This window comes from Elephas maximus, chromosome 14, assembly GCF_024166365.1.
Source record: "Elephas maximus indicus isolate mEleMax1 chromosome 14, mEleMax1 primary haplotype, whole genome shotgun sequence".
Taxonomy (NCBI): Eukaryota; Metazoa; Chordata; class Mammalia; order Proboscidea; family Elephantidae; genus Elephas; species Elephas maximus.
The window spans coordinates 8,374,643-8,399,748 of record NC_064832.1 but is presented as its reverse complement, the minus strand read 5'-3'; the positions used below and the strand labels follow the sequence as shown (position 1 = coordinate 8,399,748).

The following is a 25,106-nucleotide window of genomic DNA, read 5'->3' as shown; positions in this document are numbered from 1 at the left end:
GTACTATTTGTAGCATATGATTACTGCATACAATTCAAAAACAACTATCTTAATATTCTGACTGGAAATACATTCCACTTATATATGAGTTTTAGGGACCTCCATTTAATTCACAAGACTTCTCATTTGAAAATATGGCATATTTTTTGCATATATTCAAGTTTCATTTCATGTACTTTAGTACATTAGTTTTCTTCATACAGGTCCTTTGCTGCTCTGGTCAGAACAATGTTTTCCTAAATATTTTAGTTTTGAACACAGTTTGATCCAGTCAAGTAGTAGGGGAAGAGAACGGTCTGCCCTTCTCACCCTTGCCTATTTGAGACCCTCATGTCTATACTGCAGAGAAACCATTGATTTTGATGTAATTGTCTTTTATTCAGGTATGCAATTATATCATCATCATTTTAAAAATCTCTTATAGTAGTTATTTAAATTTCCTAGTTTATTCCTTCACCTTAAAACTATGTTCAGTGATACCAAAATTTTTGTCTAGTTCCAAATTTATCAGAATGAGTTGAATATTAATTTTCCATTTATCTCACACCTGTTAAGTTTGGGCAGAATCTATTATGCCCCAATAGATAACTACTACTCTGACCTGCTGACCATTATTGTAATCACACACAACTTGTTTTTGACAGTTAAGTACTTCCACCTGGCCTCTGTTCAGCTGGGATCCCATGATTTGCATTGCTGCTAGACAGCCCAGCTCCCACTAACAACCTGAGCCTATAGACAATTATTGCTGTTAGTTGTCATCAAGTCATTTCTGACTCATGACCACCCCATGTGGGCACAGTAGAACTATTCAATAGTGTTTTCAAGGCTTTCATCCTTTAGTAGATCTCCAGGACTGTCTCCGAAGGATCCTCTGAGTACGTTCAAACTGCCAAACTTTCAGTTAATAGTCGAGCACTTGACTGTTTGTGGCGCCCAGGGAATCCCTACAAAGTATATATGTTGGTAAGCTCCATGTTGGTGGTGCTGCCTCATGTCCGCATTCCTTATTCTTTTGATGAAATGGGTATCCTTCAGGACCTCCAAGAAATGGTCTTATAGAAGACTAACTCAGACATGCCCACATATTGGAGGCTTTTAATCCCTCTTCCAACATCTGACACAGCAGGTCTGGCATTTCGATTTCCTAGAATGTGGGCCATTGCCTTTTCCAAGCTTCCAAAAGCAATCCCACAGCATATCATATTAAACCCATTTCCAGAACCCTTGCTATGGAAATAAATCCTTGTCAACAAACTCTCCTTGACCCAACTTTATATTAAACGCCCCTTGACTCAGCACCTTCACCACCCACTCCTCAGCACACCCCTGTCTTGCTCACACAAGGCAGCCAGGTCTTGCAGCTCCTTCAGTGTACACTCCCTCCGCCCCTCCAGCCACAACCAGCACTGCCCCCGGTGGCTATGCTGGTATCTGACAACTAAGTATCTGGACAAATGCATGGGACACTATCTCAGGACTCTGCAAAGGAAAGTGTTGAAGGTGGATGGGGGCAGGACGGAACCAGAACATAAAGTATGAACATTCCAGAGGTTGAAATTAAATGAGCCCAAATCTCAGAGCTGCACACCCATTGTGGACAGAAACAGCGCGAAGAGAAGCCCTCTCTCATATAAATGGGATAGAGCGTCCGTAAAGGAGAGAGACGGGCAGGTGGGCAGGTGGGCAGACACCTGAAACTCTGGCAGAGGAGAATCCTTCTCTCTGACCAGAGTATGGAAGAACCAAATATTGTAGAGAAAGCTCCATTACATTTTTTCTCTCTCTGCTGTTAACTGGCACCTAGTCAATTCTGCCTCAAAGGGTGAGACTTTTCAAAAGCAGATCGCCAGGCTTGTCTTCTGAGGTGCTTCTTGACAGGTTCAAACTGCCAGCCTTTTGGCTGGTTGTCCAGTGCTTTGGCCCCGTAGGTAGTACCAGGCACTTATGTGCACAACAGAATGAGGAGATTAAAGCCCAAGCATTCCTGCCAGTGGACCAGGAAAGCACTCCTTCAGAACTCAGAGAACAGCAGAGAAATAAAGAGAGGAGACTGTGCAAGAAAGAGATTCTGCAGACTTGCCATGAACTCCTGGTTCACCCCCCAGATGCATATGCATTGCCCTGACCCTAAGAAGCATTATAAAAATCCTTTAAGACCCGCACTATGGGTTAGAATGCCATCAAGGTTCCATACTGAGTGGCGCTCACATAGGTTAGACCTAAATACAGCTTCAAAGCCTTCAAAAATTGAACTAACATTTGAACCATAGAATACAGAAGATGGGACAGAACTTGGAGCCTGAACATAACTGGGTCAATTGACTGCTAAAAACAAAAAAAAATTCTCCATAAAATTTTTGCAGGACTTGTAGTCACAAAATCATAAGACACAGATTTTAAAACGCTATTCTAATCACTCTCCAAGAAATAACAGGGACACTTTTTAAATAAATGGAAAGATAATAGGTGCTATTTGCAAATGAAAATTTTACATGTTAAAAGTACAATGGTAGAAATCAAAAATTCAGTTGATATTTTCACAATAGAATGGCGATGACAGAGGAAAAAAACTAAATACTTGAAACAGATCAGTAGAAAATATCCATTCTGCAAACAGAGAGGAAAATATGGGAAAAAATGGACTGTGCCTCAAAAACTAGACAAAAAGCTTATTTATTGGAACTCCAGAAGAAGTGGAGAAAATGTGTGGTGTAGAAAATAGTATTTGAAGAAATACTGGCTGAACACTTTCCAAATGTGGTGAAAGACATGAACTTACAGATTCAAGAAGTTCAGCAAACCACAGCAAGTTAAAGAATTCTATGCTCCAATACCGTATTTGCACAAAAATATTCTGCGGGTTATGGGTTTTTTTGCCAACCCAGTGAGCCTTACCCCACATCCCAAGTATATTTGTAAGTACACTACTCTAATTTTGTTTTTTTAACAGCAGAATGTAAAAAGAAAAAAACAGTGTACTGTACTTACAGAAATACCCAGGAGGGGAAAAGCAGTTGACAAATATGTTCAAAAAAAAAAAAATATATATATATATATACATACATAGAACATGTGTTATTTGCATAAAAATACCATACATCATAATCAACTGCAGAGCCTCCTTGACCATCACTTGCCCCAAGGGGCTCTGGAGGCTGCTTCATGTTATAAGTCAAAGGCCCTTCCAGCCCAGGCACATAAGAGCAGGGGAAGACTTTGTCCATTGAAAGAAGAGATGGTCACAGGAGTGGCAGGTTTTAGGGCACTCAACATTGGTCAGCTTTGCGACTTCAGGATGTCCTGGCCCATGGTTGCCTGTACAACTGGGCCTTTATACCTCTTCACCTCTCCATCCTTCCCAGTTTTCTCCCAGCACCATGGGCTGTGGCTTCTGCTAGTTTCAATGATTTCAGTATTTCAGTAGCTCCTCACCCCACTCAGGGGAGGCAGCTTTCCAGACTGTGGGACACAAATCCACAGTGCTGTTTACGTGTCCTTCAGCAGAAACACTTCCGAGGGTACAAGTTGGCATCAGAGATTCTGAGACCCAGGCAGAGAGAAGCCCAGGGGGAGGGTCACTGCCTTCAGGAAGTGTCAGCACTCTCAGGGTCAGGTACCTGGGGTCATGCCCAATTGCAGGAAAAATGAAGTGGGCTCTGAAGCTCAGCGTGTTGACCCTCCAGTACACAGGCCCCGGAAGCCTCTGGAGGATTCTATCTTAGTCTAACCCAGCACTCGGGAAATCCTCACAGGGTGACAGCAGTGATATGCCTGGGGATCTTTATTCTAAAAGTCTCAAAGCAGTTGATACAGTCTTGTGAGGTGGGAGATGAGAAAGCTTGGGACCACCGAGAGAGGGTGGCAAAAGAAGGAAGCCCCTATCACTCCCTCTGTTTTTTTTTTTTTTAATTGCAACTTGGGCTCCAGACAGGTCTTTATTGTTAAAGTTGTATTTCTCTGTGTTAATTTATGATCCTTAACTCAAATCTAGAGTTTCAAGGTCATTTTGATAATTCCTCTTTAGTCTGTGGAGACAGGAGTCTGCCTTCAGCCAGTGGTGAGAGTGGAGGAAATAAAGTCCCTAGTCCAGACTGGGGCAGGCTCTGCTGCTCCGCAAACTAGGGGTGCGGTCCCTGGAGAGCCCTTCTGAGGGCAGCACAGGAGGGGAGTCCCGCCTGGAGAAAGGGCGGAGGGGGGTGGGGGATTGTGTGTGTGAGCAGTGTGGCCTCTGTGACTTTGCCTTCTACTTCTGGAAGGCCCTCCACGTGGGGACCCAGAGTCCGAGGGTGACCACAACTCTCCCACCCTTGCTGGGTCATCCTCTGGACCCAAGTCCCCATATGCCTCCTCTGCCCTCCTATCCCAGCATAAGCACAGTGACTGGGCTCAGGGATGTACCCTGGGTCTTGACCTCCATAGCCTCAGGCTTCCCCTAGTTCTGGTGGGACCTGTGAGCCTAGCGGGTCTGAGTTCAGGGCAGGGCTGGGTGGGCTGGGACTCTCGCAAAAGGCTCCTGCAGCCAGCTCCTTCGTGCTGCAGGTGAGATTGTGGTGGGGCAGCCTGGGACCTCAAGCTTCCCTTGAGCGCCCCTCTCCACACAGCCCTGCCCAGTCCCCTCCCCCACCAACCACCCAACCACCTCCTCCTCCTCCTAGTTCTAGAGGAGTGCTCTTTTGATGCCCATTTGCAACTGGCACCCCATGGCCCTGCACAGTCAATACAGCTAATGACCTCAACCTGAAGTGCACAACTTTAAAACTGCTAGATAGGTGGGAAATGAACAAAAAAAAAAAAAAAAAAGGGAGAAACACTTAACAGGAAGAACAATTACAAAAAAAGTTATATGAGACTGTATTCTCACATCATGGACTCAAAGAGGCTGGGTTGTATTTTTGTTTGCAAAGAAGTCTTAGATAAGGGAATTGGTACCAGGAAAAGATATAGAGTCTGACTTTGGAAAAATGAGGGAAAATCTGGGATTGATTAATTGACGTGGATGAGACTGAAAATAGTGATAACAACATAACATTTAAAGATGAAATCCTAACAGCCTAGAACATGCAGTGGAACTTTTTCTAAGTACCACCAGAAAAGACCTTTAATCACTACACAAAATGGGTCAGTAGTTGAAGATCTCCCTAAGAAAATAGGAGGCCGAGACCACTTTCATTCAGGTTGCAGCAAACAGGCAAGAAACAGAGCATTTTAATCTTGTGCAAAGTCAGAAAAGAAGAGAAAAAGATGAGATGCTCCTCTACTTCATCCCTAAGGCTAGTTTAATATTGACACCAAATTAGACAAGGATCGTAGAAGAAGAGTTACAGGGCAAGCACACTAAGTAACCGAGATGCAAAAACCTACATAAAATACTGGCAAAGGAAATCCAGCAAAGTATAAACCAGGTAATATGCCATCATCAAGGGGGTTTATCGTCAGCATGCAAGCTTGAGTGAACATTAAACATTTAATAATTTAATTCACCATATGCATAGATGGAAGAAGAAAAGACATGCTCACCTCAAGAGATGGGAACAAAGCAGTTGATAAAATCCAGTCACACTGAGAAATAAGGACTCTGAGCAATCATGGACCAGAAAAGGAGTTCCCTAAATTGGAAAAACACAACTGGCATGATAGTTCATGGTGAAATTTGGGACATTCTCTTTAAAATTAATTAGCATTAAAATAAGGGTGCTTTCCCATTTTGAAGACTGGAGTCTGGCATCTTAAACATTAGCAAGCAGCCATCTAAGATGCATCCATTGGTCTTAACCCACCTGGATCAAAGGAGAATGAAGAACACCAAGGACACAAGGTGATTACGAGCCCAAGAGACAGAAAGGGCGCATGAACCAGCGCCTACATCATCCTGAGACCAGAAGAACTAGACGGTGCCCGACTACAACCAATGACTGCCCTGACAGGGAACACAACAGAGAACCCCTGAGGGAGCAGGAGAACAGTGGGATGCAGACCCCAAATCCTCATAAGACCATGCTTAATGGTCTTACTGAGACTGGAAGGATCCCGGTGGTCATGGCCCCGACTTTCCTTTGCCCCAGGACAGGAACCATTCCCGAAGCCAACTCTTCAGACATGGGTTGGACTGGGCAATGGGTTGGAGAGGGATGCTGGTGAGGAGTGAGCTTCTTGGATCAGGTAGACACTTGAGACTGTGTTGGCATCTCCTGCCTGGAGGGCAGATGAGAGGGTGGAGGGGTTTAGAAGCTGGCGAAAAGGACACAAAAAGAGAGAGTGGAGGGAGAGAACAGGCTGTCTCATTAGGGGGAGAGTAATTGGGAGTGTATAGGAAGGCATATATGGGTTTTTATGTGAGAGACTGACTTGATTTGAAAACTTTCACATAAAGCACAAAAAAATTCTTTAAAAAAATAAGGATGCTTTCTATCATAATTTATATTAAATATTTAACACTGAAAGAAGGAAAAGCTGCAACTGCTATTTTTCATAGATTACAGAAATGCCTCCACAGAAAAATTTACAAACCATTGAAATTAATACTAGTGAATCATGAATATAAACTAAAAAATAAACTGCATTTCTATGCATCAGCAACAAGCCAACTCTGTTGTAGCTCTTAGTGAAAGCAGAGGACACTGATAGGGAAATAGCAGGATTCGGGTGGGCTAGACAAGGAGGGGAGAACACTATTTTACACCAGGCTTCATGGATAACCATGGGTATGTGTTAGTCATCTAGGGCTGCCATAAGAAAAAAATAACACAATTGGGTGGCTTTAAAGAACAGATATTTATTTTCTCACAGTTCGGGAGGCTAGAAGTAGGAATTCAGGGCATGGTTCACGTCTACTTCAGCTTCTAGCAGCTTCCAGCCACGCTTTGTGTTCCTGGCCTTGTAGATTATCTTCCCCTTTGTCTGTCTCCCTCTTTCCCTGTTTGTGTCTGTGTCTATTCTGCTCTTTTTATAACTCAGAAGGGATTAGGTTTAGGATCCACCCTACACTGGTATGGCCTCATTAAAATAATTTTAAAAATCCCCTATTTCCAAATCAGGTCACATTTATAGGTACAGTAGTTAGGATTTCAACATACCTTTGGGGTTACACAATTCAGTCCATATACTACCCTCACCAGATATTCTGGGCTGAGAGTACAAATATGAGCAGCTGAGAGTTCTATTTTTTTTTTCTATATTAGTTGGCTATAACTTGTCTGAGTCCACCCATATAAACTTTGGAGCAACTTATTATGAAGGACCAGGCCAAACATTATTAGCCATGTCCATTATGTGGAAAAACGCACACACTCCCATCACTGAAGCCTTGAGAAATTCATTGATAAGGGTGGAATGGGGTTGGGACCAAGAATTGTTTCATGGCGTTGATAACATGGCATAGCTGTTAGACATCTACGTGGAGATGTCAGGTAATAATACTGACAGCTATCACTTACTGGTGACAGGACTCTTGTGAGGGCTTCTCCTTTCTTAAGACACTTGCTCTTCATGATACCCATGTGAGGAATGTATCATTATAAGGCACATTTTACAGATGAAGAACTCGGTACACAGAGTTAGGCTGACATTTGAATAGAAGTCGCAAACCAGGAGGAGTTGAAACGGATGGAGGTGTAAATATCGCATCCTCAACTACAGACAGACAGCCACCGACTCACTGAGGCATGAGGCATCCTATACAGAGAGTGTCAATAGACAGAGGGAACTAAGCACTGAGTCTGAGGGCACTCTGACATCTAGAAGCCGGACAGATGAATGGCAGCCAACAAAGCTCTCTGACACCCAGTGTGGTTCCTGGAGCATGGTCTGTCCTTTCTCTGGGCTGCATTTTACCAGTCCCCCTCCCACCCGCACTGGGTGTCCCCTTCACGATGGCAGGGACAATGTGTACCTTTCACCACTGTGTCCACATGTTGTAGACTATTCCTGGCACGTGGACTCTCTCTAAATATTGATTGAATGAAAAATGAAAATGATGAATGAAATCATAGTTTGCTACTCCCACGTGTCTGTCAGTTTGTTCTACTGTGGGGGCTTGTGTGTTGCCGTGATGCTGGAAGTTATGCCAGCGGTATTCACATACCAGCAGGGTTACCCATGGAGGACAGGTTTCAGCTGAGCTTCCAGACTAAGAGAGCCTAGGAAGAAGGACCCGGCAGTCTACTTCTGGAAAGCATTAGCCGTAAAAACCTTATGAATAGCAACGGAACACTGTCTGATATATGGCTGGAAGATGACCCCCCCCCCCCCGCAGGTTGGAAGGCACTCAAAAGATGACTGGGGAAGAGCTGACTCTTCAAAGTAGCATCAACCTTAATGACATGGATGGAGTAAAGCTTTCAGGACCTTCATCTGCTGATATGGTACTTCTCAAAATGAGAAGAAACAGCTGCAAACATGCATTAATAATCGGAGCCTGGAATGTAAGACATATGAATCTTGGAAAATTGGAAATCATCAAAAATGAAATGGAATGCACAAACATCAATATCCTAGGCATTAGTGAGCTGAAATGCGCTAGTATTGGCCATTTTGAATTAGACAATCATATAGTCTTCTATGCTGGGAACGACAACTCGAGGAGGAATGATGTTGCATTCATCGTCAAAAAGAACATTTCAAGCTCTATCGTGAAATACAACTCTGTCAATGATAGGATAATATCCATACTCCTACAAGGAGGACCAGTTAATATGACTATTATTCAAATTTACACACCAACCACCAGGGCCAAAGATGAAGATATAGAAGATTTTTTTCAGCTGCTGCAGTCCGAAATTGATCGAACATGCTATCAAGATGCATTGATAATTACTGGCTATTGGAATGCAAAAGTTGGAACCAAAGAAGGATCAGTAGTTGGAAAATACAGCCTTGGTGATAGAAACAATGCCAGAGATCAAATGATGGAATTTTGCAAGACCAACGACTTCTTCATTGCAAATACCTTCTTACACCAACATAAACGGTGACTATACACATGGACCTCACCAGATGGAACGCACAGAAATCAAACTGACTACATCTGTGGAAACAGACAATGGAAAAGCTCAATATCATCAGTCACAAAACGGCCAGCGGCCGACTGTGGAACAGACCATCAATTGCTCATATTCAAGTGCAAGCTGAAATTGAAGAAAATCAGAGCAAGTCCACGAGAGCAAAAATATCCCACCTGAATTTAGAGACCATCTCAAGAATAAATTTGACACATTGAACACTAGTGACCGAAGACCAGACAAGTTTTCAAATGACATCAAGGACATCATCCATGAAGAAAGCAAGAGGTCACTGCAAAGGCAGGAAAGAAAGAAAAGACCAAGATGGATGTCAGAGGAGACTCTGAAACTTGCTCTCGAACGTCGAGCAGCTAAGCAAAAGAAAGAATTGATGAAGTAAAAGAACTGAAGATTTCAAAGGGCCTCTCAAGAAGACAAAGTAAAGTATTACAATGACATGTGCAAAGAGCTCGAGATGAAAAACCAAAAGGGATGAACACGCTTGGTGTTTCTCAATCTAAAAGAACTGAAGAAAAAAATCAAGCCTAGAGTTGTGAAAGTGAAGGATTCCATGGGGAAAATATTAAACGACGCAGGAAGCATCAAAAGAAGATGGAAGGAATACACAGAATCATTATACCAAAAAGAATTGGTCAATATTCAAACATTTCAAGAGGTGTCCTATGATCAGGAACCAATGGTACTGAAGGAAGAAGTCCAAGCTGCTCTGAAGGCACTGGCGAAAAACAAGACTCCAGGAATTGATAGAATATCAATAGAGATGTTTCAGCAAACAGATGCAGCACTAGAGATGCTCACTCATCTATGCCAGGAAATACGGAAGACAGCTTCCTGGCCAACTGACTGGAAGAGATCCATATTTATGCCTGTTCCCAAGAAAGGTGATCCAAACGTATGTGGAAATTATGGAACAATATCATTAATATCACACGCAAGCAGAATTTTGCTGTAGATCTTTCAAAAACGGCTGCAGCAGTGTATCGACAGGGTACTGCCAGAAATTCAAACCGGTTTCAGAAGAGGCCGTGGAACCAGGGATATCCTTGCTGATGTCAGATGGATCCTGGCTGAAAGCAGACAATACCAGAAGGATGTTTACCTGTGTTTTATTGACTATGCAAAGGCATTCGACTGTGTGGACCATAACAAACTATGGATAACACTGGGAAGAATGGGAATTCCAGAACTCTTAATTGTGCTCATGAGGAAGCTTTACGTAGATTAAGAGGCAGTTGTTCAGACAGAACAAGGGGATACTGATTGGTTTAAAGTCAGGAAAGGTGTGCATCAGGGTCGTATTCTTTCACCATACCTATTTAATCTGTATGCTGAACAAATAATACAAAAAGCTGTACTATATGAAGAAGAACAGGGCATCAGGATTGGAGGAAGACTCATTAACAACCTGCGTTATGCAGATGACACAACCTTGCTTGCTGAAAGTGAAGAGGACGTGAAACACTTACTAATGAAGATCAAAGACCACAGCCTTCAGTATGGATTACACCTCAACATAAAGAAAACAAAAATCCTCAAAACTGGACCAATGAGCAACATCATGAGAAATGGAGAAAAGACTGAAGTTGTCAAGGATTTCATTTTACTTGGATCCACAATCAACAGCCATGGAAGCAGCAGTCAAGAAATCAAAAGACACAATGCATTGGGCAAATCTGCTGCAAAGGACCTCTTCAAAGTGTTGAAGAGCAAAGATGTCACCCTGAAGACTAAGGTGCGCCTGACCCAAGCCATGCTATTTTCAATCACATCATATGCATGTGAAAGCTGGACAATGAATAAGGAAGACCGAAGAGTTGACGCCTTTGAATTGTGGTGTTGACGAAGAATATTGAATATACCATGGACTGCCAAAAGAACGAACAAATCTGTTTTAGAAAAAGAGTGGCCAGAATGGTCCTTAGAGGCAAAGATGGCGAGACTGCGTCTTACATACTTTGGATATGTTGTCAGGAGGGATCAGTCCCTGGAGAAGGGCATCATGCTTGGCAGAGTACAGGGTCAGCGGAAAAGAGGGTGACCCTCAATGAGGGGGATTGACACAGTGGCTGCAACAATGAGCTCAAGCGTAACAATGATTGTAAGGATGGCGCAGGACCAGGCAGTGTTCCGTTCTGTTGTGCATAGGGTCCCTATGAGTCAGAACCGACCCGACGGCACCTAACAACAACGACAATCTTTGAATACTTTAAGGGCCTTTGTGTGTAAGAGGGAGAAAATATGATCTGAGTTGATCCTGACACTATCTCTTAGTGTTAACGAATGCTGAATAACAATTCAATAAAAAGGTTCAATAGCAAAGATCTATGTTAAAAGATTTAAGTATAGGTTGAAGATTACTAGAAACATGCACATTTAATATTTCAACTATAGTCAAAGTGCTAAAATTATATACTCCTTGCACACAGCAGAATATAATAAAACAATTTGATGTTGTCTGTAAAATAAACAAAACTTTATCATGGAAATATAATATTGAGTGAAAGGAGCAGGATATAATATTTATGTGAATATACATAAATGTGTGTGACACACATATAAAACCCATTGCCGTGAAGTCTATTCTTACTCATGGTGTTCCCATGTGTGTTAGGGTAGTCTCCAAATTTTCAATGACTAGAACATACTTCTATAAGTAGGACAAAATTAAAGGAATATATTTAAATAATAAATTAATAGAAATGAAAGAATTAAACCTGCGGAGAGGCTGCCCAGGAACCCAAGACTACAATAACATTGGTATGGAAAGCAGAATGATGGTGTCGGGAAGCCTGGTGGTCACATGCTTCCAGCTCTAAAGAGAAGAGCAAATAAACCAGGGGAGAAGACAGTGAGCCAGAAGAGTGGGAGAAATGAAGCATTTCTCGAGTGGCAACTAAGGCTGAGCCTCTGCTGATGGCATGTAGTCCCTCATTTAAACCTTAGAAGGATGTAATGGGTGGGATAGACCCTGTTATCCATTTTCATCATGCAAACATTTTATTAATTTGAACAGTAGCATGTTATAAAAACAAATTAGAAAATAGAGAAAAGTGTAATAAAAGAATACGCCTCATCCGTTGAGCACTATTATGTTGCCTCAGCAGCTGCTCATCGTTGTTGTTGTAAACATACCACACAACCTTTGGTGACTGAACACCTGACAGTAATTACCATTAATTGGCTGTGCAACCCTGCCCTTCATCAATGTGACTTTTCCACCACTGTTAACCAGAACTCAGTCTCCATATGCAGGAACACCCCTTTATTTCCTCCCTCCTGCCCCTGGTAACCCCTAATAAACTTTTATGTCTACACATTTGCTTGTTTTTGCAAAAGACGGGTGTTTGCATCTGAAAGTTCACGACAAGCCACAAGGGTGAATTCATGTGGTAGCAGAAGTTATTTACAATACATATATTCTACTACTGACTTGGTTCTGAAATACATAAAGAACAATCCAAAAAGAAAAAAGGAAAAAGAAAGCAGACAGTTCAATAGAAAAATGAGCAAATACTTCAACACTGTATAAAAGATTTCTACATGGCCAAGAAACATATGAAAAGTGACAAACCTTCACTGGTTATCAGAGAAATTCTAATAAAAGGCCACAATGTGATACTATCCCCTACACGCCAGAATGGCTAAAATGGAAAAGATGGAAAATACCAACTATTGGGTATAACGTGGAGTAACTAGAGCTCTAATCTACCGCTAGTGGAAGTGTAATTTGGTACAGCCAGTTTAAAAATGTTTTGTCCGTATCTACAAAAGTTGTGAACATACATATATCCTAGGACCCAGCAATTCTACTTCTAGATACATACCCAGTAGAAATGGGTACATATCATCACCAAAACACATACACTTCTCAGCATCTGCTAAGGAATGAACACCTTCCCTAGGAATGTCTAACTTTTAAAGCATTATTCTCTGTCTGTTCTAAGGTGATGTCCATACATGATGATAAGTTTACACAGAAAAGTCTAGAGCTTTATGTGAAATTCCACAGCAAATCTCTAGAGGCTCCTGTTCTCATAGCTTCTGTCGCCTCTGCAGCCCCTGCTTCTGTCTGTCCGTCTGCTGGGCTGCACCACATGGAACCAGTTATGAAATTCAAGCCCATCTTACACTCGCCAAGGTCCTACTCACACAAAATTTGTATTAGCTTAAAAGAAAAGGTGTGTAGATAAGATACACAAGGGATTTAATTGCAGCAAAACAAACCTTAAAATGAAATGGCTGGGAATGGTGGGCCTCCCTTTGTAAAAAGGCTTCTCTGTACGGACTAGGGGAAAATGCAGTGAAGATATGGGTCATGGGAAAAGGAGCGTTTGTAGCAATTTGGTAATCACTCAGACCACCTGTAAAAATGTTTTCATCCTTTTTCTCATACCTTAAACAAAACAAAATCCCAGATGGATTGAATATTTAAAATTAAAATATGCAACCATAAAAATTTTAGAAGTTTTTATTTTCTTTTTATTGATAAAAGAGAAAGACTTTTTAAAAATCCCAAAATATGAAGGCTAAAACTGTTAAGATCTATAGATCTTTGGCATATCAAAAAGTATATGAAGAGAGTAAAAATACAGGCAAAAAGCTGAAAAAAAGGTTTGCAGGCTCAGGATTTGAATAGAGATTTCTCGAAAGCAGATATAGAAACTCTCAACAAGCACATGAAAAGAAGCGTAACCTCATTAGTCATCAGGGAAATGCAAATCTAAACTACAGTGCACTATTATTTCAAAACCACTAAGATGGCTAAACTCAACAGGATGGACAAGTGTCGGCGACGATGTGGAGAAGCTGGAATACCACTGGTGGAAATGTAAAATGATCCAATTGTTTCGGAAAATGGTTTGGCAATTCTGCAGAAAGTTAAACATAGAATTACCATACAACACTGCAATGGCACTCCTAGGTCTGTACCCGGAGAATCAAAAGCATGTTCACATACAAACTCACACAGAGTATTCCTAGTAGTGTTATTCGTAACAGCCAAAATGTGGAGAGAACCCAAATGTCATGACCTGATAGACAGGATGTGGTATATTCATAGACTGGAATATTACTCAGCCACAAAAAGGCACCAAGTACTGATACAGGCCACAACATGAACGAACCTTGAGAATATTACGCTAAATGAAAAAAGCCAAACACAAATGACCGCATCGTGTATGATTCCATTTACATGAAATGTCCAGAACAGACAAACCAACACAGAAAATAGATTAGTGGTTGCTATGGCTTGGAGGAAAGGAGTAATGAGGATGACTGTTAATACGCCCTTATTAACAAGGGCCTTTTTTATTTACCGGGTACTGATAATATTCTGAAGCCAGGCAGTGTTGACTGTTGCACAAGTCTGCCCATATACTAAAAGCCACGGTATTGTGCACATTTTCAAAGGCAGTGTTACGGCAGGTGAATTTTATCTCAGTAGAAATATTTGTGATTCCTAAAAGACTATCTTTTCAATTAATATATAGAACCCATAAATCAGTAGGGAAAAAATAATCCATTTTAAAATGTCTCCCTCCAAAGCAAAGTGAAGGGGGTACATTCAATCCGTACATCTTATTCATTTTTTCCGTCTCTTCATTACTCAAGTTCTATTCTCATCTTATGTAACTCTAAATTGTACAAATAATTGTCTCCATTTTCCTCAACCCTGTTTTCACTATTTAATTAAATAAAGACAGCAACACAGTGTTTTTTAAAAAAACCCATCCACATTCACTCAAATCATTTTTTAGCACTTCTTAGGCACCAGGTACCAGGATACTCTGACAAACACAACAGACAAGTTCTTGCCCGCATGGGCCTTCTATTTTTGTGAAGCAGGCAGATGATAAACCAGCCAACCAGCTCTTAATGTAACCTAACATTAAGGAGGGAAACATGTAATTTTGGAGCTATCTCAAGCTGTGTCTCTCTCACAAAGATTTCTCCGAATCTAGTGAAAAGTAAACACCTCGAAGGAACTCTGTGGGGCCAATAAATGTGAAAAAGCCATTTCATTTCAGTTTTGTTTTGTTGCTTTCACCTGCTACCCTGTCATTATTTTTTAATAACACGATTATGGAGCTGACATCAAACTCCCACCACCCGCCTGAAAGGAAAAACCAAACCCGTAGCCATCGAGTCAATTCTGACTCAGAGACCCTAGAGGACAGAGTAGAACTGCCCCATTGGGTTTCCAGGGAGCAGCTGGTGTTAGGACACAATTCCCTCTTATAAGAATCTGAAAGCTGTTCACTGTGGATGTGGGAGGGACTCAGTAACACTTGCAGAGATTTCCACGTGGGTGGGGTGCTCTAGTGTGAGCATCGGGGGAATGGACCCCATGTGCACTTTGCAGCCTTCTGCAGATTATGACACAACAAACATTCCCTCTTCATCGTCCTACATCTTGGAAGAGAACAGAGGGAATTGTTAGGCAGGACCCTTCAAAAATGCAGGGCAAAAAATTTTATTGTAACATTAAATGGAAAATAAAATCTTGCTACATTTTCCTTCCTTCCCTACCTCATTTCCAGGAAATAGTTGGACTCACAGTGTTGAAGCCCTGAAAATTCAAGACTCTGAAGAGTCTGTGGTAAAAGCCTCAGATCACTGGGGTGATCACACTGAGTGGACTGGAGCCCAGGGGAAGAGTGACAGTCAGATAGTAGGGTCCTAGACATTGGGAAGGGGTAGGATCTCCTTCTTGATAGTGCCCTGGAGGAGGTTACAGCACCTCAAAGGCTGATGCAGGCACATAAGTAGACAAACCCTGTTATGCTGTTGACAGCCCCACCAAGGTTCTCATGCTCCAGCTGAGAATGGAAACAGCAGAACAAATGCTTCTAGAGAGATCACAGACATAGGCTGAGGCAACGGGTGTGCTGAAGGTCTTCTCCAAGCACTGGTCCTTCATTAGACCCTGAGAATTACTGCATATCTGGATGAGGGAGTCCCCTGAAAGTAAGTGAGGTTAAAAACTCCCCTCAATTTTCTAAGCAGATAGTTCTGAGCCTCAATTCATTTTATTTTTTAAAAAATCATGTTTTTTTCATACATGATTTTGTGCAGACTCGCACATACATTTTGTATTACTCATTCATGCATTAAGTCAACAAAGATTTCCTGTATAAACAGCTACATATCAGACGCTAGGCCAGATGCTCTTAGTGATGAAATGACTTAGAGAAGTTGCCTCACTGCCTGGTGAGAGAAACGGCCAAGTTAACAGGTGTATCAGTCACGTATTGCTGTGTAACAAATGACTCCAAAATGTAGTGTCTTAAAAAAAACAACCATTTACTAAGCTCACAATTTTCCAGGTTGTCAGTTTGGGGTTCTTCTGATCTGGGCCAGCCACAGTGGCTCGCAGCAGGGCTTACTCATGTGTCTACAATTTGCTTCCAGGTCACCTGCGAGCCAGTTTGCCTAAAATCAACTCAGTGAGACCGCTGGATCCTCTTTCCAATGGTCCCTCATCATTCAGCAGGCTGGCCTGGGGTCACTCCCACAGGTTCTCAGCGTTTAAGAGCAACAAAGGGGCAAGACTCAATGCAAAATCTTTTCAATTCTCTGCTTGTATCATCTCTGCTACTATTTCAATGGCTGAAGCAACCGTAAGGTCGGCCTTCAACAGGTAGAAGAAGACTCCTACTGCTAATGAAAGGTACCCTGGAGTCTCATAGCAGGCATGGGCACAGAGAGAGGAAGAATGTGTAGTAAATGCAATTGTGTTTTATGCTGCGGTAAAGGGTTTCCTGGGTACAATGGAGTACAGAGCAAGAAGTGGACTCATCTACCAGGAGAAGATTCAGGCAAGACTACAACCAGGAAGTGATGCCTGAACCAAGTTGGGAATATGACTGAATAGTTAAGGGGTGAAAAAAGGTCGAGCATCCAGGAAGCCCCAGGTATTTTCCAGAGGCTTCAGTAAAAGGGGAGGGATGGCTTGATGAGAAAAGTCTGAGGAAACAGGCTGAAAACACTGGGGCATTTGTTATATCTGTGAACAGGCACAGATTATCTTTTGTTCTATTGTTTCTCTACCATTCCTGCCTCTTCTGTCCTTTGGGGTCACACAAAACAAGCCCCTACCATCCCCATGCTGAAACTTTTATTTTCCTTGGAGAAGTCTGCTCCTTCCTCATCACCATCCCAACCTTCTTAATTTCTTCCTCAAATGGTCTCCCCATTTGCTGGTTTCTCTTCTAAATGGCCTCCTAAACAAAAGCAGAGTCTGTCATGGGCTTTCCCCAAGTCAACTCCTGAACTTCCCATTCTGGCTGACCACAAAACTCCTGAGTCTTAGGGCTTTTTGGTAAGTCATAAGCCTAATCTGTTCCAATGGGGTCAGTTTTCTTCACCTCCACGCTTCACCAGGGAGAGTAGGCCAGCAGACGGGAAGGGAGAGAACATCTCCTAGTCAGAGAGCAGAGCCTGTGTGAAGCCTCAGAGGCTAAGGAGACCTAAGAGGGGCTCAGAGTGGACATTTTATAACCAGAGCTGGAGAGACATGATTCCATCAGAGTCAACTGAGAGGATTGGGAGAAAGCAGCTGCCCATGATACTGTTCTCACTCCCTGTGCTCTCTTTACCCACCAGGGGATAGTAACCCTTACAGGGCACTGAAAAGTTGCAATTCATTTTTGGTATCTAATCTCCTTCTCCCACATTGGCACTAGCACTTCTCAAGTGCCTACCTGACAGTTTCATGTTTTTCTGGTTGCCGTGTTTAGCTTCAAACTGGGCCCATGGAACTCAGCACTGTCAGCAATGATGTCACACAGGATTACGGAAGCCTTGGTGCTAACTCAGATCTCAGCTGCTTTTTGAAAAGGGTGCCGACCTCAGGTCTTGTGGGAGAGAAACCTTAGCTACTGAATCAAGGAAATTCAGGAGCAAGCCAGAGTCCCCAGGTTATCAAAGGTTCCTGATGGGAGAAGGGATAAAGGTCCCTCAGAAGACCATTATGTTCGGACATCTTCACCCAAGCAGGATGAAACAGTGACACACGAGGAAAAGGCCTTTCTCTAAGACTCCAGATAAAGGTGAGGAAAAGTTGTCCCCGATTGATGAGTGCTACAGAACAAAAGGTCTGACTTCCACCAGAAAAGAGAGCCATGGTAGGACAAGATGAAGGATTTGGGATGAATGGATAAGGTCATAAGGAAGATTCTCCTGAGAAAGCACTTTCTGTCATTTAGTAGATAATTAACCAAAGTTTATTTTGTCAATAAGAAATGCAGGAATAAATGAGGGATGAAACGAAAGAATCCAATTGTAAGTTTAAGAGCTTTCCAGAATAGCTGCAGACAAGGCACTCTATTGTTCTGGATCTGAACATGGTGGAAAGGAAGGAAGCCAGTGGGCAACTGGGGCAGAGAGTATAGGATGGTGGAAAGGGTGGGTAGGAAGAAGCCTACTTAATTATTATATTTTCTAATGAGATGGAATTAATATACCATGTGAAGAACTAAGGAAATTTCTCAGGAGGTTTTGGGAGTGGTAGGTTGAAGAGCCCAGAACCCACATCATTGAGGGCAGAAGAAGGGCTGTAGACTCCTCCCTAGATCCAGGAACTACCCTTCCCCTCCTGTGTCCCCTGCCCACCTCCCTCAAGAGCCTAACAACCCCTAACCACAAACATGGCTACAGGATAGAATTTTTTATTTTCCTGCTTTTCTTAACCTGAGCTTCATCTAGGATCGGTCATTTATCACTCTTTTCAGGCCAGTTTTGTTGCCCTCCCCACTACTATTACCTCTGTTGTCCTCCTCCACCCAGTGCTGTCCTCCACTGGCCTTGCTTCCTGCTGCTTCCTGGTTTTCTGACTGGCCTCTAATACCCTTTGAGTGATCCCCTACCCCATCTTCTGTCTGTCACTGGAGCTTACACTCCCCTCCCAAACTCCTTCTCTTTCTTCCTTAACTCACCAATTCTTCCCTCATACTCGGAAAAATACTGACCCTTCTGCTGACGCATACAAGCCCTGCCCCGCCCCAGGAGGCATGGTTCTGATTTGGCTACTAATGTTTGTGCCATCAGACTCTCAAATATGGACATCTGTTTCTGCCTCACCCTGAAGGACATGGTAATGGGCTTCTGCTCAGAGAAAGGCAATTTTAATCTCCTGGTGTAGGCTAGTTAAGGGTACGAGGAGAAGTTTTAAATTATACAGAAAAGTACAAATTACGCTGTCTCTTTAAGTATAATTCCTTCTATGAAAATCCTTCCCTTAAAAGGAGAATGAAAACAAGTTACAAATAGGACACCGATTCTCCTGTTTCAATGTATACACTCTAAATTTACTAAACAAAATGACTTTCATAGAAAACAGCTTTTAGAGAAACCCTGTATTATGAAGGTGCAGAGAATGAGGTAATTTCCATGTTCCACAGGAGCAAATTCACTTCCATCCAACAAATGCAAAAAAAAAAAAAAATTTTTTTTAATGTGGCTATCCTCTGTTTATATTATAAACTATCACTGGATAAACCTTTGGCTGCTAACTAAAAGGTTGGCAGTTGGAATCCACCAGCTGCTCCTTGGAAACCCTATGGGAAGTTCTACTCTGTCCTATTGAGTTGCTATGAATCGGAATCTACTAAAAGAAAACTAGGAGTTTTTTGTTTTTTTTTAAAATCAATGTATTATAATTTTTTGGAAAACGATAGACTTTTGCTATAAGGTAGTACCATCACTGAAATTTTCTGGAGGAGACTTTATTGCCCAGAGTAAATTCCCTAAAGTATGGTCAGTGCCTGGGGAAGAAGAAAGAAACCATGGGGACTGTGGAGGTGCAGGATGGTGGTGATATACAGGCCTCCAGGGATCCCTGAGACCAGAGACTTAGGTCACAGTTGAGAAACCAGAGCCCAGACGGCTCATGTAAATTAACTCTCCATTATTGCAAGTCTCAACCCAAGAGGAAAGTGTCACTCAGGGTAGAACATGAGAACAAAAAGCCCAAGTTCCAACCCCAGGAAGATTCCCAAAGTATCAGCGAGGCCTTTTCATCAGCTTCCACTAGGCAGAATTCTCACTCATCAAATTACTCCAGAGATCAATAGGTCAAGTATGAGTATTTTACCCAAGTGTGTAAGGTCAAGGGGTTAGCCATGGTCTGGCAGACCAGACCAAAATATCTCACACCCCTATTGGCAAAAGGCCCCTGGTCTTGAGGCCGAGTTTTTGAAGAAAGTGAGTGCCATCAGGTCTGCCCTCAGTCTAACCAACACTGAGTCCCTGGTCAGCATCCTGGAGTCCTGGCAAGAAGAGCCAGGCACCTCCAGGAGCATCTGGAGGAGGAGACAGGGGCTGAAGAGGCTACCACACCTACTGGTGCTGCTACACATGTGGGAGACCTGGCTGCAGACGGTGCAGGCATGGCCTCAAGGTCAAAGGAGAAAGCACCTGAAGACGTGCTAGGACTCTTAGACTGAGAGAAGCAGGATGTCTGGACTGCAAAATTTGCACCCTTCAGGGAAGAACTTCATTCAGGCTTCTTAAACCCACCTCACCTGGAAGATCCATCCTTTTAGCCTTGTGCCCCTTCCACGCCCCCTCTAGTACATGGAGAGATCCAGCCCTAGAGCACCAGGGTAGAAGAAGTCCCAGGATAGCTGTCCAAAGACATGAGGTCCACTCAAAAGCTCCCCCCGCCAAGAAGAGAAGAGGACAAGACTCATCTGCAGATGAGGTCTCAGGGCCCTGAGAATGAGCACAATGTTTGTAAGGAAAGAGAAATGGGATTTCAGTGGGACATGGAAGTCTGAGAAAAAGCCTCTGCAAAGATAGCTCTAAGGGAGGTGTGATTGTGAAGGTGGGCTGGTCACTGAGTTCTTTGTAGTACAAGGTACTAGACAGAAGCCAGACTCTGGGGGAAACCTGCCTGCCGGTGAGGAGTGGGCATAAAACCCTAAACCAGTGACAATCGAATCCCTTCCCAGCAGCTTCTGCACAGATCAGTGATGTTTGCTTGGTCTTTCTCTTTTCTGTGGTCTAACCTGATCTGTCCTGAGATCAAGGACGTGGAATAGAAAAGCCTGACTGAGATGAAACGAGCAAAGAGAAGACAAGGCCTCCTAAATCTGGTGAAGACAGAACACAGATAACCAAAAGTGAGGATGGGAAGAAACAGATTGAGTTCCAAGTCCCATCCACAGTATCCCAGGGCCTGGGAATCCCTGGAAGTGCCAGAGGTGTTTACTCCCTGGGAGATGAGACCTCAAGTGTCAGAGGAAGCCCTATGGAGCAAGGAAGGGACGGCAGGGCCTCTAGGATGGGCACTTCCATACAGGCTGCCCATGTGAATTTCTCAGAGTGACCGTGACAGATTGAGAGGGACAGTTTGAGGCAAAGAAAAGTATGTTTTCTGAAGAGGGGTGAATTCCACAGCCTCCTAATAATGAAACAGAAATCCAGTCCTGCTCAGAGGTACTAAGTAGGAAAAAAACAAAATTTGGACTGTGAATTCCCATCCTGCACAGAGGCTGGCTGGGAAGTTCAACTGTCTAAAGACAATGTGGCCAAAGTCTTCTTTATCTTTCAAAGATATATCTTTAACTTCCTGCAAATTCAATCCTGGAAAAAAGCCTAGAATATACAAGCGTGGGTTTTTCAGGAGAGCAACAAGGGGAGAAGGTGATAGTGGCATATCAGAGAAGCAGAACAATAGTCTAATGGTCCCCGTGTTACTTAATGAATCACACATGGTGTCCAGCATTCTTCCTTACCTGTAGACATGTAAATGCAGTAGATGTTTTAGCAATAACTGGATTAATCCTCACAGAATTCTTTTTGGCCATTTCCAGGTATAGAGACCAGAAGAAGTCATTAGTTACAAGAAAAAAAAAAGCAAGAGCAAGCCATAATTCGCTGGTCTAAATTTTGTTCAATTTCTGTGTTTGCCCTTCACACATGAGAAGACATACAATCTTTGCAGAAATAGTTTGGAAACATCACTAAGGAAATGGATGATTGGCCCTCAACAATTAAAAAAAAAAAAAGCAAACCCTAATGACAGGAGGGAATCTGATTTCCAGAGTTACTTTATAATATTTAAGATATCCAGTTTTCAAAACACTATTTCAAGTCATAAAAAGAAAAAGAAAAGGATGGTTCATTTGTTAAGAAGAAAAAAGAGAAATGAACAGAAAGCATCCCTAAGGAAACACAGATATTGGGATTACTAGACAAAGAGTTTAAACCGATTGTCTTAAATTTCCTCAAAGAGCTAAAGAAACCATAGACAAAAAAAAAAAGGAAACCAAGAGAAGAATGTATGAACAAGTAGAAAATATTAATAAAGAAATATTATACAAAAGAACCAAATAGAAATTATAGAGCTGAAAAGTAGAATAGCTGAAATAAAAATTTCATTAGAGGAGCTCAACAGCAGATTTAAGCAAGAAAGCAGGAAAATGTAAACTTGAAAAAGCACAACTGAAATTATTCTGAGGAGCATAAAGGAAAAAGAATGAAGAAAATGAACAGAGCCTAAGGGACCTGCGAGACAACATCAAGCATACCAATATACTCATTAAGGAGTCCCAGAAAGGAAAGAAAGATGAAAGGACAGAAAGAATATTTGAAAATGTAATGACTGGAAGTTTCCCAAATGTCATCTAGATATCCAAGAAGCTCAATAACCTCAAAGGACAATAAATACATAGATATTCACAGACAGACATAATCAAAATGTCAAAAGACAAAGACAGAAACTTGAAAGCAGCAAGAGATAAGTGACTCCTAATGTACAAACAAGAGAGTCTCAACAAGTTTAACTGTTGATTTTTCATCAGAAACCGTTGAGAAGAGAAAATAGCGGGATGATGTATTTAAGATACTGGGAAAAAAATACAGAAAGAAAACTATGAACCAAGATGTCAATATCTAGCAAAACTATCTTTCAAAAATGAAGGTGAAATTAAGACATGCCCAGATACACAAAACCTGAGGGAGTGTGTTAGCAGCAGAACTGCCTTATGAGAAATGCTATAGGGAATCATTCCGGCTAGCATGGAAGGACACTAGACAGTAACTGGAAGCCATAAAAAGAAACAAAGACTCCGTAAAGGTAACTACTTAGATAAAACAAAGTCAGTAATATTTTTATATCACGCCTCTCTTTTTTTCATATATGATTTAAAGCACGAATGCATAAAAATACTTACACATCTCTCTTAATGGACACACAATGTATAAAGATGCAATTTTTGTACCAGCAACGTAAGTAGGGGAGGTAACTGAGCTGAATAAAAGCAGAATTTTGTATACTGTTGAAGCTAAATTTGTATTAATTAAAAGAAGATTGTTATAAATATAAGATATTAATTGTAATCCTCATGGTCACCACTAAGAAGTTAAAAAATATAAGGAAAGGAAACAAGGAGAGGATCAAAATTGCACACTTGAAAAAAAATCAGTCAAACACAAAAGTGGACAGTAGTGAAGAAAATGAGAAACAAAATACGTATATGACCTACTACTACAAAGTAGAAGATATAAGTCCTTCCTTATCATTAATCGCTTTAAATATAAATAGATTAAATTCACAATTGGGATCATTAAAGTTGTGTGTCAACTTTGTTGGACCATGATTCTCAGTGCTTTGGCAGTTATGATGTAGTTTAGCAGTCGTATAACGATGCAATCACTTCCATGATGAGATGTGATATAATGTGATTACCTCCATGATGGGATCTGCTGTGAGTAGCCAAGCAGATGTAAGGGAGTTTCCTCGGGGGTGTGGACTGCATCCAATATAGGTGGACTTTCTGGCAAGGCTCTTGAGCTTTTGCTCACTCTGAATCCTGCAGCTGGCTCCTCTTCATCTGATCTCAAGTTTTGGGGACTCGAACTCTCAGCTTACCTTCCAATTTTGCGATTCATCAGCCTCCGCAGTCTGTGAGCCGTGGCCTGCCAGCTTACCGGCCGATCTTGAGATCTGTCAGCCTTTGCAGCCTGTGAGCCACAGACCTGTTGTATGACCTGCAGATCTTGAGTTCTGCAGTCCCTGCATCTATGTGAGTCAGGAGAAGCCACCAGACTGACCCATGGACTGGAGACTTACCAGCCTCTACAGCCTCGTGAGCCATTTCCTTGATATAAATCAATCTATTTATATATATATATATATCTCACTGGTTTTGCTTTTCTAGAGAACCCAGGCTAAGATACCAATTAAAAGACAAACATTGAAAGAATGAATAAAAAAATCATTCAATTGCTATCAAGCTGATCTGACTCAGGGTGACCCCTCCCCCCATGTGTGTCAGAGTAGTAGTGACACACAAGTGTGTCAGTTCAATGGCTAATTTTTCAAAAGTACATCACCAAGCCTTTCTTCCGAAGTGCCTCTGGGTGGACCCAAACCTCCAACATTTTGGTTAGCAGCTGAATGCATTAACCGTTTGTACCTCCCAAGGGCTACAACATGTATCTATGTTTATTTCTGTATTACTTGTCTTTATACTCTATACATACATACACACACTCATAGACATCCATGAGTGGTTCATACAGATGCTTTGGACTTCAACTAGCAGGGCTCTATTAATTATTGATAGAAAAGTACTGATATCAATTATAAATGTGTATTTGTCCATTTCCCCTTTCAGATTTATTAGTTTTTGTATTTTGGAGCCCTGTTGTTAAATACATACACATTTAGGATTGTTGTATCTTTTTGGAGAATTGAACCTCTATTATGTTATGTCCCTAGTTATTCCCAATAATACTCCTTTTTCTGAAGTATAATTTGTCTGATATTAATATAGCTACTGCAGTAGAACTGGATAATTTTCAACCATTTCAAGAGGTAGCATAAGTTCAAGAACTGATGGTATAAAAGGAAGAAATCGAAGCTGCATTGAAGGCATTGGTGAAAAAACTATCCTCTCTCCACCATCTTCACTAACTCTGACACCAACTGTCCCTCACACAGCACTCCCTACTTCTCTGCTGGGTTCAATAATTCATTGCAATGGCCACACAGAGCTCGCAGTCCATATTCATGATTATGGGGTTTATTAGGGAAGTAACATTTATAACTCAGGCTCAAAGACACTCAGAATACAGTTC

At 41.9% G+C, this 25,106-nt stretch overlaps 1 protein-coding gene across 1 annotated transcript in view; it reads right to left on the bottom strand.

Annotated features, from left to right (window-relative positions):
* LOC126058414 (uncharacterized) overlaps window positions 1-25,106 on the bottom strand; it is a 97,149-nt gene that overhangs the window by 4,642 nt on the left and 67,401 nt on the right. The window lies entirely within an intron of this gene.